Here is a 12,013-nt window from a genome sequence, read left to right as displayed (position 1 = left end):
CCTTCCCAAGTGAGGCAGTTTTGCCTAATAATGTTGTGATTATGAAGTTACTAGGGCCCTTCACAAACAAAATTGTTTTCAGAAAGAAAAGAATACTAGTCAAAGGATTTTCGCTAAGCATTGTTTTATCTAAAACCCTGGGAATTCAAATCTTTTTTCTTAAGTAGTTATTGCGTATGAAGATCTGAAGGGGAGCCCAGTCTGTGATCACTCTTTATGATGTGGTTTATTTAAGCACACAGAGCTAAGGGTTTTCACTGCTGGCAAGAGACACCATAGCCACGGTAACTCTGATGAAGGAAAACAGTTAATTGGGTTGGCTTACAGTTTCAGAGGTTTAACCAACCCATTCTTATCATGGCAGGACATGGTAGCATGCAGGCAGACAGGATGCTGGAGAAGGAGCTGAGGGTTAATACATCTTGATTTGTAGGCAACAGGAAGTGGCCTGAGACACTGGGCAGTATCTTAAGCACAGGAGACCACAAAGCCAGTCCCCACAGTGACACACTTCTTCCATCAAGGCCATACTTACTCCAACAAAGCCACACCTCCGAATAGTGCCACTCCCTGTAAGCTTATGGGGGCTAATTACATTTAAACAACCACAACATTTTAACAGTTGCAGTCAAGAGACTCAATGGAAAATACTGTTTTCTTTTGGTGCCCAGGATGTCAGAATAAACATATATTTTACATTTTTTGAAAGAAGAAAGATAAATCCACTAATTCTAACAACAGACATCTTTCTTAATCTTTGCTATTATTTTATCATTTAAATTAAATGGTTCAATAAATGAAATGTGATCTTTGGCAGCATACTGTGGTTTTCTCCCTGGTGCTCAGCCAGCATCTTGTGGCATGCATACCAGTCAACTCTCCTCTAAAGTCAGCTGGCATTAGGTAAAGATCTTGATTGATGACAGTTTATATGCAATAGTAAAGCTTCTTGTGTTTCGATTATTTCTAGTAAGTGCAAGCAAATCCCTCTAGACCTTAAGGCAAAATTTAAATCAGTCTTTTACCATGCTGTTCTCACCGATCTGGCACAACCACAACAAGCCTTCTTTTTCTCTTACAGCTGAAGTGGCCAGGCAAGTTTAATTTGGTCAGAGTGTTGAAACTGTACTTATACTCTAATTGGTTAATTTATTATTTCAGCAGTAGTAGAAAAATGAAGAGTCAATGAACTAGTGGGGATTTATATATTTTTACTAAGAGTTTCTATGTGACTCTTTGGCCTTGTTCTTTAAGTGACATAAATACTATCATATTTTGTTATAGTTCCACCAAATAAAGGTTAGAAGACTGGGTAAGCTTTGATTTTTAAACTACATTTTATTTATTTATTTATTTATTTATGTGTGTATGTGTGCGCGTGTGCGCGCACGCGCGCGCGCGCGCGCGCACACACACACACACACACACACACACGCATGTGCCATGGCATGTGTGTGGAGATCAGAGGACAATTTGCTGGAATCTGTTTTCTCCTTCTACCACGTGGGGCCAAGGGACCAAACTCAGGTAGTGAGGCTTGGGGGCAAGCACTTCTACTTAGTTACCACACCAGCACTTGAGACTGAGTATGATTTTTAACGTTCATTTACCTTTATGGTAGTTTGTCTTATACTTTTCATATCAATTTCCTTCCATTATTAGAACAATACCATTATGTGATTGAATTACTTCTGGCTGCATTCCTTAGATAAACGGATGGCACAGTAGAGGCAGGTAAAATGCAATTCAAAAAACTAGATCATCAATACAAGGTAACTTTTAAAATATAACAATTTAGTTTGACAGTGACTTGTCAAAAGATGCACATTTTTAAAAGTATGTTTTCATAGAAATCAGTGTGTCAAATAAAATATAAGAAAGAAAATAACATAAATAAAAACTGTTTGCAGTGCACAAGACAATAAAGAATTTATGCTGTTATTAATGTAAGATTATTTGTTTTCAATACTAATGGTGAACCTAATGTTTACTCCAACAATTGTCCCCTGTTTTGTGCTCTATCGTTTTAAGTATATTATAGCACGACCTTGTCATTTACTTTCTATAAGGGGATGTTCCTAAATTACTAGTAAAAACTGAGACCGCCATATTTATTTTTGATATAGCCTGGGAGAATCTGCAAGTGAGAGAAGCTTCCTTTTCTCACTTTCAGTCATGTATAAAATATTTCAAATTCCATCAGAAGGCCAAGTTCCTGTAGTTTGAGTAGCACACAGTACTATCCCTTACGTAATATCTCAATGAACTAATCTTCTTTTATCCATTTCATTGTATCCTGTCCACATAATTATCTGTTTTCTGCAACTAGATTCTAACCCCTAGGAACCAAAATCCATTTCTTAATGCTCCACTTTAATATCTACTGAGCACTACATGTCTAGTCAATTACTCTTTCAGTGCTAATGTATGTGCTTCATAAGTACTAATTTAATCTAATGACATTTAACTATTCCTTTAAATGCTATAATTTCTTACAACTCAGAACTGAAGATAGACTATACTTTGAATATGATTTCTCTATAGCATTCACAATAGCTTGCTAATATGATAATTTATCTAAATGTCTACAACAAAGTCACTTTACCCTTATCTTGATTGTGTGGCTTAGTTATAGGACTTGGAATATTTGATCAATTATTTTCAACTTCTGGAGAAGAGAATGGTAAGGTTTAAGAAAGAAATGATGAAAGGGATATTTTAAGAGGGTTGTACAAAATAGATTTGGGTAGAAAGACTGTGAATGCTGACTGGGTAGTTTTAAAACTGATACAACAACTAAGCTGTGAGCTGTGAAAGGCAAATGTGTGTGTTGTCAGTGGAAGCAAATAAAAGCTTCCAGTATCAATATAGAGAATAAAATAAAGGGATGGTATTTACATTTTACCAATGTGAATATGTGCTGTTTGTGATCCATACAAGCATATTGACTTAGTGAAGAGTGTTTCCAAGGTTTCATTGCCTTATACTTAAAATTACAATAGTTACCTGATTGATTGGGATAATTAAAGGAAAATTAGCATAGTGCCCCCCCCCCTTTTATAGCTGAGCCTCAAATGCTTGGATAAGAATGTGACACATGTCAGTTGTCAATGAATGTCATTCTTGGTCAATGAATTAGTGAGTTAAAAAGATTAAATGGTAGCTATTGTCATTGTCCTCATTCATGATAGTCAGTGAAGGAATTTGTTGATTCATTTATACCATTAAAATGTAAAAGACTCTTCCCAAAGACAAGACACTTGCAATCTTGCAACTGCTTCCATTACCTGTGAGCTTCGAGAGTAACTTTATGACTTTATTCAGGATGCTCCAAAGAGTTGTCAAAGACTGGCTGAAGGACAGAATTGTCCAAAACTCTGAAATGACAGTATTTTCTACTAGCTACTCCACCCCTCCAGTCCTGCCAATGTCCTTGAATTGAAGGCACAAAAAAAGGCTGTTGAGGCTGAAGCAATGGCTCAGAGGTTTAGAGCACTGGCTGCTCTTGCAGAGGACCTGAGTTCGGTTCCCATACCTACCCGATGGCTCACAACTCCTGTGACTCCAGTTCCAGGAGACCCAACATCTTTCTCTGACTTCTTCGGGTAGAACACATATGTAATACATAGTCAGACTCATACATGTACACATAAAATTGAAGAACAACAGTAAAAAAGGAGGCTGTGTGATGGCAGGAATACCTGTATCCAAGACGTTATCTTTTATCTTTTCTTTCTCTTTCTAGTACATGTTAGGTTTGAAATTGCCTTACTCTTGGTAAAAATGGAACAGCATATTCTATACCACACTTTTTATATTTTATAAAACAACATGCAGATAAAAGACACTGGCACAAAATTTGGCTCAAATAATGTAATCATGATTCTGGGCTAGAAAGATCAATTTCATTAAATATATTTCACCTAAATGAGAAATAGGATTTAAAATTTGGTTATAAAAATATCAAGTACCCACTTAGAGAAATGACAAGTTACAGTCCTATGGAAATTTTTCTGTTTTTTTTTTTCTTTTTCTAAGAAGGGTTTCCAATCTTAGATTTACTCAGAATCATCGACTCTTCAGGTTTTCCACATGATGTGAACAATCACTATCACAAGAATAACATCAGGCAATACAGAAATTATTTAGCATTCTTCATGTACAAATGTCACTCACGCTACACAGGAGACACTTCGTTACGAAGCAAGTCCTCAGTGTAAAAAAGAAAGCTGTCCTGAGACAGAAAGCATCCAGCATCGGTGCCTCTGTCAGAAACTCTTGACTCAACACGCCATAGCTGTAAGTGTGTCAAATAATCCTTTAATTAGATTACAAGATGCAGCTACTATATGTCAAATATCTATTGATCCCAGAAAAAAATGGCTTGAGGTTTCTTAAGTATGAAGCATCAAAATTCATTTGCCATGTAATTAACTCCAAATTCCTTCCTTGGGAAATTAATATTAGAGAGAATGTTTACCCATATAAAAGGATATAATAGACTTTTGCAAATGAAAAAAAGAGAAAGGAATTAAAGATGACTAATATTAAAAAAACCACTTTGTCAGTGTATGTAAAGTGTTTTTAGAACACACATTCACTTAAGAATTTATGCAGAAAGTATAGACATCAGTTGCTGAATAAAAATCACCCAGCTGAGGCATGCCAGGGACTGCACTGGTCTGTGTGGAATGATCTAGACCAGTCCTACGAGATGAAAATGAAGCAAGAAACAGAAGTTGACTAAACCTGGAGGGAAAATGGGGAGGGGGGGTAGACACCAAAAATTATCCAAGAATACAGCAGCACACAGAAGTAGGGCACCAGCTCCATAATGGGAGGCAGGGGGTATCAATCAATTCTTTACTGACACTTCTGAGTGTCTTCTAATCCAGTTAGTTCCTTCAGATTCTCCAAGACACCCTCCACCAACAATTTTAGCTGCCAGTAACAAGCACCTGGCTATCTTGCCTGAGATTCTGGTTTGCTGGTAAATGAGTCAGTTTCCTACAATCTGCTTTTTGGGTTAAATGACTTTCTCAAGTAGCTCACAGACCTCAGGGAGGGCTTACATACATTTACTTTTATCCTATGCAATATCAAGGATACAGAGGAAGGAAGATTTATGGTAACATACAAAGAAAGGGACCTGAAACTTCCATATCCTCTCCGGATACAGTCTTCCAAGAAACTTTGATTCAGCTATGCACAAGTTCCCCAGTCCTTTTCTTCTCTTGTTTTTACGGAGACTTTGTTAAACAGGTATCACTGCTAGTAGCCTGGGTGTGCTGGTGTGACTGACTATGACAGCGTTTCTCTTTCTTGTGGCATTCCTCCTTCCAGAATATGGGACAGTAATTATCTAAATAAGAGGGGGAGAGTCTAAGACAAGATGGGCAGAGTTAAAAGTCTAGGCATACAGACAGAAATGAAAGAGTCTGGGGAGATGAATCAGGAGCTGAAGAGCTTGCTTTGCAAGCAGGATAACCCAAGTTCTTTCCCTAGAAGCCACAGACAAAAAATTTTAAAGCCATGAATTATGGTATGCTTGTAATCTCAGTGCTGGAGAAGATGAGACAGGAGCATCTCTGGGGGTTCCCCAGCCAGCCAGCCAGCCTCCCCTATTGAGTGAGTGCCAAGCCAAGCAAAGACACTATCTTAAAAGAGAGTCCAATATATCAGAATAACAACCCCTGAGGTTCTCCAAGAGTCTCTGCAGGCATGCATGCATACAAATGTGCACTCAAACAAATTGCACACACACACACACAAACATGCAAACACCTAAACTAAAATTTATATATGTCTTAGTACTACTAGTGACCATTCTGTTTTCCCAATTTCCCCCTAGAACTGATAATTTATATCAAGAAAATGTCATGTGATATCCAAGTCTGTTTACCTTAGTGACCGTTCTCAATTTTCCTTTCTATAGTCTTTTGAATAGCATTGTCTTTTCATATTGTACACACTTAATAACATGTCAGGTATCAAAAATCCCAGCAAGCTTATTATCTAAGTCATTGGAACATAGTGACTTTCTAGAACACAATTTGCCCCCTGCTTAAACAGTCTTTGTTATTATAATTTTTGGTTGGGCATAGATTAATTAAACATACATACAAAATTATACTCTAGAAAAGTGGGAAGCATTTTACCCATAAGGTTGCTGCTTTTAAATAAAAGTTCTTGATAAAATAAATATATTTTTGCTGTCTATATTCAAAACAACTAAGTTTCTTGGAAGATTTTCAATCATGGAAAAATCTAAAAATTAAAAATTTTTGATGCTGTCAATAGACAGGAGCTAAAGGCCCGAGTAACTGACACGAGAAATACTAGAATGATGCGGTGTAAACCATAAGGGGAGTGTAGAAAAGAGAATGTTCTTGACAGGGTGGTCACATGTTGCTATGAGTCATCCCCCAAAGATCTGACTGGTTTTCGAAGAGGAAAAAGTAATAAAATGAAACCCAAGACAGATTAATTGCTTAACTTGTCTGGGATGTGTTTCTGGTCCTCATGAAGTCAGTACATCTGTTGTGGGTTATGGGATGTGGTTCTCTGGGCATGATATGGCCATTGACCTGCTTTGAATGCCCAGCAGGTATGCTGACCCACATATGATTTGTGCAAGCCTGAGCCCATTAACATTCTGCTAAGGAGAGGGGCAGGTATAAGAAGATCTTCTTCCAGAGAGCACTTTTTCCATAGTGGTTGAGACCCTCAAAAGTTGGTCATGCTTTTGTGAGTAACCTTTCACCTGTACTCCTGTAAGTCACTCTAATTAAACTCCTGGGTTCACCAAGATTGACTTGGATGGGATTGCTCCTTTGTCTTCATCATTGATACCCTGATTTGGAGTGAACAGACATTTGCTCATCTCCCCAGGAAAAACTCACACCATTACATCAATATTCTTTGAAGGGAAAAATAAAGCTAGAAGCACAAGTGTGGCAAATGGAAGAGAAGATAAGGGAGGAGACTAGTCATTTAAAACAGTGTTCTGCACTAACATGGACGACTTTGCAGAGTTAGCTCAACTTCTGGTGACTGTTAATCACTGCACATACCTGGAGACCAGCAATGCTGAAAATTAAAAGCTTCAGTGCTGCTGTGAGGGCGGTGATTCATGAAAATATTTTGCTTCCATCTCCAGGAGATTCTCCATTTATCTCCTGTGGAGGTAGTTAGTCTGAGGTTGACTTCTAAGACAGCCTGCCTTTCCCAACAGATGCCTAATCTTCCCGAGAAGTCAGTGCACAGCTTTTAAAAATGATAGTGTTTGTATTTGGGGGTGGAATTTGAAGTAAGACTTCGTTAGTTCTAGAACTTTTTTTTAAAACAGAAATTTCTTTTTATATCTGTGCTCTGTGATGCTAATCATTTCATTTCTGGATGAAAGTCTCTAAAATTTAATAAAAAAAAACTGTGATGAGAAGATTTGAGTTTTGAATATGAATTTTTATAGTTCTCATTAAAATTATTAACGAAGTTCTTATGATAGTTATATAACAGTCAAGAGAACTTTTGAAATAAATTTATTACTAAACAGGGTATGAACATGCATGCTTGTAATCCCAGTATTTGGGAGATTTAGGCAGACAGGATCACTGCAAGTTCAAGGTCAGCCTGATCTACATACTGAGTCTGAGGCCAATTGGGGCTATACAGTCAGACCCTGTCTCAAATAGGACAACAAAAAATCAATGTCATATGTTACACAGTAGCAAGCATTCATGAGATAACTCTTATGAAAAGTGTTTGAAAACCAGCACTTGGTGTCTTTTTTTGTGATTTATTATTACATTTATCATGAACAGGCTCTGGAGTAGGATATGTCAGCTTCTGGTTCCACTTTTCTGGGCATGTATTTAACAAAAAATGACAATGTGCAGAGTGTTGCAATAACAGTATTCACTTCATAAACTGTTCAGAGGATTAGTGTAAAATTTTGACATAGGTTATGAAATGTTCCATATTAGCTGTCTTAAGATCCTACTGTGTAGACATCTTCCTGTCTAAATATCCACCCAATATGTAGCACTACAAAAAAGTATTCATATCTGCAAAATTATTTTAAAGACAATGTCATTTGAAAATTAAAGGAACAAAAGATAACTAATATTCTGTGTCTATTGCATGTTAGATCTAATTTTACTCATAAACACTATACTATCTGATTTAATTCTTGAAATAGTCCTTTATCCCCTATATTTTGTTGTGATCTTGCAGTCAAAAGGGATCAGCACACCCTTATTGCTTGGAAACAGTTCCTAGATTGGATTCTCATTTGTCCTTTTATTTTTAAAACTTTATTATTTTTTATTATTTTGGCCGATTGATTGATTGAGTGTGTGTGTGTGTGTGTGTGTGTGTGTGTGTGTGTGATGTGTATACTATGATGTGCATGTAGAAATCAGAGGACAACTTTGTGAACTTGGTTCTCTCTTTCCACCTTCCAGTAAGTTCCAGGACTTGAACTCAGGCCTTCAGACTTGCAAGACAAGCATCTACCCATTGAGCCATCAACAGCCTTAATTTCTTTGTTCAACTGACAATGGAAACAATGTATATATCCATGAGGTACAATGAGGTGTTTTGATATAGGATTAAGTCAAGTTGACTAATATATCTGTCACCATATGTGCTTTTATTTTTCAGTGAACAAAGTAAATGTAGTCTCCTGGTGACTTTCAAGCATTTGCAATAATCATCATCAATCATAGTAACTGTGCTGGAAACAGATTCCCAGAATCCATCCCTCTTGTCTTACTGCACTTGTGATTCACATATCTCCATTCCAGTCCTGCTCAGCACCTCAGCCTCTGATGACCACTCTCAGGTAGGTCTGCTTCAATGAATTCTCTGATTGAATGAAATTGTAGAGTATCTGTCTTCATGTGCCTGACTGATGGCATTGAGCTTAATGTTCTCAGGTTCAACCAGGAGTCAAAAATGCTTTTTTTACATCTGCTCACCCACCACAGTCCTGTATGGAAGTTGCTGTCAATTGCCATGTGATTGTGGTGCTAGTGTTTTTATCACTGTGTGAAGAGTAGAGACTTTATAAGTCTTGAATATCCTTTCCTGAATAGGTTAACTTAACACATCTACTTAGTTAAGAAAAAACATTTGTTCTTTGTAAACAATATGTTGAAAAGCCTTTAGTTAAAAAGGCCTTCATAGTCCTTTGAAATATATGCATAATACTACTTTCTATTTATTTTTATATTTTAATGTCTTTTGCTGTTTTGCCTACCTGTATGTAAGTGTGCAGCACATACATGCCTCGTGCCTGCTGAGGTCAGAAGAGGATGTCTGATTCCCGGGAACTGCAGCTCTCAGAAGTTAAGAACTTTCATGTGGGTGCTAAGTGCCAAACCTGGATCATCTGCAAGAGCAGCACTTGCCCTTAATTGCCGAACCATGTCTCCAGACCCAGAGTACTACTTTTATACCCCTAGTAATTTGCACACTTATACTTCTCAGTCATAATATTGACACAGGAGAAGAGAGATTCATTTGCTAAAGGAAAGGCTGGACTTTGGGATTTGAACACACTTGTGTCAGCTTGTAAGTTCCTCATCTCCCTGGACACAGAAACAAGAGTGACTTTATGGATACAGGAGAAACAGGCTTAATATTAGGACCAGTGGAATCAATATCCACGTGCTGTTGCAGATAGAAATAGCTTCTTCTCCTGAGCATCTAATATGATAAAACACCCATTGTTTTATTTTCATGTAGAAATTGATAATGCTAATGCCATCATAAATTAATAATAGAATATAATGTTTCTCATATTTTCTACATTTTCCTTTTGAAATGCAATAAATACAAGAGAATTCAACCAACATGGTTCAGAACCCCATTGTCATGGAATTATACATGTGAAAGCTTAAAAGCATTTGACTGAATTTAACTACAAAACGTTCATATGGTTTAGGATTAAGGGGCTCAGAAAGTAACACTCCTGGGTTATCTATGGGAGGTATAGATAATGCTATTCAGATGACAGCCATTCTTCACTTGGACAGAGCACAAAAAGAAGGTTTAAATGAGGATCCAACACAGTGATGTTTTAAAGAGGATTTAGATGTTAAATTCGGAAGAATGGTAATTCATTTGTTCTTGTGAGACCACTCTGTCATTGCCTTTTTGTGGGGAGCTTGTTTTTCTTCTATCTGCAGCTACTAACAGAAGCTATTATAAGCACCCGTTGGAAAGCCTGAAAATGTGCTGCATTTAGTATACATGAAAGCTCGAGGTTTGGACATGTTAGACTTTTTAAAAGTTCAGCATGTGGTGGAATTAAGACCTGGAGCCTGGGGCACTGCAGAAGTTGCTAAGGAAACACTGTGGGGTACAGTATTATATCCCTAAGAGCAGCTTTTAAAATAAAGGATGTATAGAGAATGCACAGTAGAAAACAGTCACGATCATGAACTTGTTTGGGGAGGCTTATTTTCAGGTCCGAAAATTAATAATTGAAACTTTGCTACAAGGAAAAGATTATTCTAACTGTGACTTAAGAATCCAAAGAGAGGTTACATTAAACTAAAGGACCTCAACTGAAGCATAGGGAGTAGGTAAGACAGTCAGAAGGAAAACAGTGACAAAACAGACAGAATTGTGTTAGATTCTGTCTTGAAAGGACCAAGCAGATGCCTTAACAAGCTGCTCAGTCTTCTCTCAGAGATCAGGCCTCAATTTCAGTTTCCTGAGACTTAAACAAGCAGTCTCTGGGAGGGCCGTGAGCAAAAGACACAGTCCTTGCAGTAGCTCCCTTTCTGCACTTACTCTGACTGCTCAAGGTTCAGCCAGTTGTTTACTGTCCGGACCCCTCACCAACTTAGAGCTATGTGCATGAGTCAAGGACAGAGCCTGAGCTAATGAGTCAGCCCCCACAATCAGTGCACGCCAGGCCAGCCAGCTTCCATGGCAGCTCAAGGACAAAGCCTGGGACTTGTCTAGATCTGTCCAAATATGGATTACTGTAGCCCCCAATTGACTCCAGCCAATTAAAAGTTACTAACTTGGTTGCTGCTCACATAAACCAATCCTGAGTCTGTTCCTATGTAGTCTCTAGACCCCAAGCCCCCTTGCTTTAAAAACCCTGACTCATTGCTACTCAGGGTCTCCCCTGCTCTGCTGCTGCATCAGATGGATGGATAGTTCTGACTTAACTCCCAATAAAAAGATTCTTGGCTTTTGCTTCAGATTTGGTCTCTTGGTAGTCTTTGGAGGACTCTGGGTACAACAGTCTCAGTTACAGTAATGTTTCCTCACAGTGTGTGCATGAGGATGAAGATATTTTTATTATACAAATTCATTTCTCATGCTCTCTCTCTTTCTCTTTTTAAAATGAGAGAAAGTCTAGAGCTCTGTCTGCTTTGAGTGCCAAGAGTTTAGTTCCTTTTTAATCACTGAAGATTTTTTTATAATTAAAAAATTATATATATATATATATATATATATATATATATATATATATATGACATTTGCTTACATTTATGCCTGTGTATTACTTACATGCCTAGTGCCCAGAGAGGACACAAAAGGATGTTGAGTCTCTGGAACTGAAATTACAGACAGCTGTGAGCTTCCATGCAGGTGCTGGGAACCCACCTTGGATCCGTAAGAAAAACAGGATTTTAGCATTAAAATCTGAGCAGTTTTAGTGTAGATTCTCATTTTAGAAACACTTTAAAAAATCCTTTTTGACATATATCTTCTAATGATTTGAAAATCCTGCCATTTTCTTGGGGCAATTGTAATACAAGCCATATGATGACTTTTATAATATTATACAATGTTTTTAGACATTTTAATTTACTTCAGTATTGACATGAAGAACTGAGAAATCACCTGATTTATCACAGAATCATCCCAAGTCTCTCTGTACTCATTGAGCATCACCTACTGCAAAGCCATATGTAGCAGAACCAAACAATAATTTATTCAAAGCCATAAATAAATACTGTTTAATGATGAATTACTCTGATGTTAC

The sequence above is a fragment of the Onychomys torridus genome, chromosome 13 (genome assembly GCF_903995425.1).
Source record: "Onychomys torridus chromosome 13, mOncTor1.1, whole genome shotgun sequence".
In the NCBI taxonomy this organism is placed as follows: Eukaryota; Metazoa; Chordata; class Mammalia; order Rodentia; family Cricetidae; genus Onychomys; species Onychomys torridus.
The sequence above is the reverse complement of the archived record's forward strand: the minus strand, read 5'-3'. Positions refer to the sequence as shown.